This window comes from Salvelinus fontinalis, chromosome 1 (genome assembly GCF_029448725.1).
Source record: "Salvelinus fontinalis isolate EN_2023a chromosome 1, ASM2944872v1, whole genome shotgun sequence".
Taxonomy (NCBI): Eukaryota; Metazoa; Chordata; class Actinopteri; order Salmoniformes; family Salmonidae; genus Salvelinus; species Salvelinus fontinalis.
Window position 1 is genome coordinate 40,963,681 of NC_074665.1, and position 4,688 is coordinate 40,968,368.

Genomic DNA, 4,688 nt, shown 5'->3' on the forward strand with positions numbered 1-4,688 from the left:
AGACAGGCCAGTACAACAGGAGACGTGGAGGAGGCCGTAGGAGGGCAACAACCCAGCAGCAGGACCGCTACCTCCGCCTTTGTGCAAGGAGGAGCACTGCCAGAGCCCTGCAAAATGACCTCCAGCAGGCCAAAAAATGTGCATGTGTCTGCTCAAACGGTCAGAAACAGACTCCATGAGGGTGGTATGAGGGCCCGACGTCCACAGGTGGGGGTTGGCCCTAATTGCCTATAATTTCCACCTTTTGTCTATTCCATTTGCACAACAGCATGTGAAATGTATTGTCAATCAGTGTTGCTTCCTAAGTGGACAGTTTGATTTCACAGAAGTGTGATTGACTTGGAGTTACATTGTGTTGTTTAAGTGTTCCCTTTATTTTTTTGAGCAGTGTATATATTTTTTGAGAGCCCGTGCTCTTACAATGGAACGTATAGGGAAATAATTAAATCTAGCTCCCAGAATGCAATTCATATGGCTTCCACTGGGTGTCAGTAGTCTTTGTTCAAGGTTTCAGTTTTGTTTCTTCCAAAACGAGTAAGAATAAGTTTTAGTACAAGACATCTGCTTGGAAATTTGTGTGTGCGTGTGCCATGAAGACAACGCTCACCTGCTAATATTGCTTTCCTATTGAACATACTTCTTTCCGTATTAAATATTATAGTTTGATTACATTTTAGGGTATCTGAGGATTAAATAGAAATGTATTTTGACTTGTTGAAACAAAGTTTAGTGGTAGATTTTTGGATTCCTATCTTGGCATGTTGAATGAGTGGATTACTCAAATCGATGACGCCAACTAAACAGACTTTTTGGGATATAAAGAAGGATTTTATCTAACAAAACGACACTACATGTTATAGCTGGGACCCTTTGGATGACAAATCAGAGGACGATTTTCAAAAAGTAAATGAATATTTAATCACTAATTTGTGAATTTAGGAAACCTGTGCCGGTGGAAAAATATTTTGATGTGTGGCGCCGTCCTCAAACAATCGCATGTCATGCTTTCGCTGTAAAGCCTACTGTAAATCGGACAGTGTAGTTAGATTAACAAGAATTTAAGCTGTCAACCGATATAAGACACTTATATTTACCTAAATGTTTAATATCCATAATTTTTATGATTCTTTATTTGAATTGCGTGCCCTCCAGCTTTACCGGAAGTTGTCCCGCTAGCGGGACGTCAATTTAGAAAGATAAGGTGCAAATTAGATGAAGTTCTGTATAAAACCACACATTGTACACAAAATCTGTTATTTCTTTATAATTTGACCAGAACAAATGGACAGGATAGCATGGACAATGGACAATAGCTTAATGAAAATGTAAATATTATTAAATAGTCAAGTGAAAGTAATTAACAGGGTGGACATATCATATGGCTGATTCACTGAAAATGTGTTCATAATATTCTAAAAAAAAATGGAAATATAGAGGGCAGAATACGTCAGAGTGGGTAAACCGCCTCTACCATCTGTTCTATTGGCCAAAGTGCAATCATTGGAAAATTATAGGGTTATAACACCTCAATCACTGGCTTCATAAATAAGTGCATCGACGATGTCGTCCCAACAGTGACCGTGCGTACATATCCCAACCAGAAGCCATGGATTACAGGCAACATCCTCACCGAGCTAAAAACTAGAGCTGCCACTTTCAAGGAGCGGGACACTAATCCGGATGCTTATAAGAAATCCCCTAATGCCTTCAGACGAACCATTAAACAGATAAAGTGTCAATACAGGACTAAGATTGAATCCTACTACATCGGCTCTGACGCTCGCCGTATGTGGCAGGGCTTGCAAACTATTATGGACTACAAAGGGAAACCAGGACTTGTACTCAGAGCATGTGCTGACCAACTGGCAAGTGTCTTCACTGACATTTTCAACCTCTCCCTGACCAAGTCTGTAATATCTACATGTTTCAAGCAGACTACCATAGTCCCTGTGGCCAAGAAAGCAAAGATAACCTGCCTAAATGACTACCACCCCGTAGCACTCATGTCAGTAGCCATGAAGTACTTTGCATACTGCCCCAACAGATCCACAGAATCGCAATTGCACGCCACACTGCACTTTCCCACCTGGACAAAAGGGACACCTATGTGAGAATACTATTCATTGACTACAGCTCAGCATTCAACACCACAGTGCTCATCACTAAGCTAAGTACCCTGGGACTGAACACCACCCTCTGCAACTGGATCCTGGACTTCCTGACGGGCTGCTCCCCTGGTGGTAAGGGTAGGCAACAACACATATGCCACGCTGATCCTCAACACTGGGGCCCCTCAGGTGTGCATGCTTAGTCCCCTTCTGTACTCCCTGTTCACCCACGACTGAGTGGCCAAGCACGACTCCAACACCGTCATTAAGTTTGCTGACTGTAGGCCTGATCACTGACAACGATGAGACAACCTATAGGGAGGAGGTCAGAGACCTGGCAGTGTGGTGCCAGGACAACAACCTCTCCGTCAATGTGAGCAAGATAAAGGAGATGATCGTGGTCTACATGAAAAGGAGGGCCGAAACAGGCCCCCATTCACATCGACGGGGCTGTAGTGGAGTGGGTTGAGAGTTTCAAGTTCCTTGGTCTCCACATCACCAAAAAACTATAATGGTCCAAACATGACCAAGACAGTCATGAAGAGGGCATGACAACACCTTTTCCCCCTCAGGAGACTGAAAAGATTTGGCATGGATCCCCAGATCCTCAAAAAGTTCTACAGCTGCACCATCGAGAGCATCCTGACCGGTTGCATCACCACATGGTATGGCATGCTCGGTAAGGCACTATAGAGGGTAGTGCGTACGGCCCAGTACATCACTGGGGCTAAGCTTCCTGCCATCTAGGACCTATATACTAGGCTATGTCAGAGGAAGGCCCAAAAAATTGTCAAAGATTCCAGTCACCTAAGTCATAGACTGTTCTCTCTGCTACCGCATGGGAAGTGGTACCGGAGCGCCAAGTCTAGCTCCAAAAGGCTCCTTTTTTCGTACCACTTTTTCCCCCCAATTTCGTGGTATCCAATTGGTTGTTTTTACAGTCTTGTCCCATCGCTGCAACTCCTGTACAGACTCGGGAGAGACAAAGGTCGAGAGTTGTGCATCCTCTGAAACACAACCCAGCCAACCCGCACTGCTTCTTTGACACAATGTCCCCTTAACCCAGAAGCCAGCCGTACCAATGTGTCGGAGGAAACCCTGTACACCTGGCGACTGTGTCAGCGTGCGCCACAGGAGTTGCTGGGACAAGAACATCCCTGTCGGCCAAACCCTCCCCTAACCCAGACGACGCTGGGCCAATTGTGCGCCGCCTCATGGGTCTCCCGGTCACGGCCGGCTGCGACAGAGCCCAGACTCAAACCAGGATCTCTAGTGGCACAGTTAGCACTGCGATGCAGTGTCTTAGACCACTCATTAACAGCTACCCCCAAATCATAAGACTGCTGAACAATTTATTAAATTGCCACCTGGACTATTTACATTGACCCCCCCCCCCCCCCCTTTGTTTTTACACTGCTGCTACTCGCAATTTATTATCTATGCATAGTCACTTTACCCCTACCTACATGTACAAATTACCTCGACTAACCTGTACCCCCACACATTGACTTGGTACTAGTACCCTAAGCTATCCATAATCATATATCATAACATGACGATTCCCACTCTCCCTTCGCCTGACTCTTTACCTTTGGGATACTGTTCTGCTGGGATCCACAAAAATTAAGGCTCTAAAAACACCTACTCATGTTTTTACCCAGGCTTTCCTGTCAGGCTACAGGTGTGTGAGAGGTGTTCCCACGCCATGTCCCTCTCACTTTGCCCTTTATTTGCATGCTATGTGCAGTCAGCTAGTATAATGAATGTTTTCCCAAACAATCTCTTCTCCCTCCTGAGTCTAGGATGTACAATGGATCTCGGTGGCTAGGCAGGTGGTGTTATCGTAACAAGCCCAAATCCAGAACCTTTGTATTCCTCCACACATCTCCCGGTCTTCTTATCAGTCAGGAGAAACCTTCCGATTAGGAAGTGCACATTCTTGCAGCCTGCCACAGTCCACTAGTTTCAGAGACAGGCCCCCTTTGTACTATGCCTCCGGCCACAAATACATTTGCACAGAAATCATTCCATTTAACCCATAACACATTAATTACTACTTCTAGACCAATTATATAGTTATAAACATAAAACGTGCTCAAGTCAATTAGTCAGTTTCCAACAATCACTCATCTGGAATAATGATCACTCAAATGTCCATGCCACTTAGAAAACATATTGACTTGAACAGGGAAGAGAGAGAATACATGTATAGACAATCATTTCACACCACCCTTAATGAGAATGAGAATGAGATTGGGACAAGGACCACAAAGCCCCTACTATCAATATGGTTAGCCCAAGCTACAATCTAGTGGGCTTTCTGATAACTTCCCTCTCAGAAGACACGAAAAGATAAGGTTTCCCTGAGAGGAACCCTCCCTAAACTCACTGGATTCTAGAACTATTTCAATTTGAGTGATAGACTCAACGTGAAGCACTAAGGACTGTCATTCTCAATTTGGGTTGGATAATTTTTTAATAGTTCTAATTATGATTCGGAAAGACAAGGCGAGACAGAGTGCTGCTCCTAAACTGTGAGGAGAGCACTAAGTGAGGGGAGGGTCCACTGCTCATCCTGCA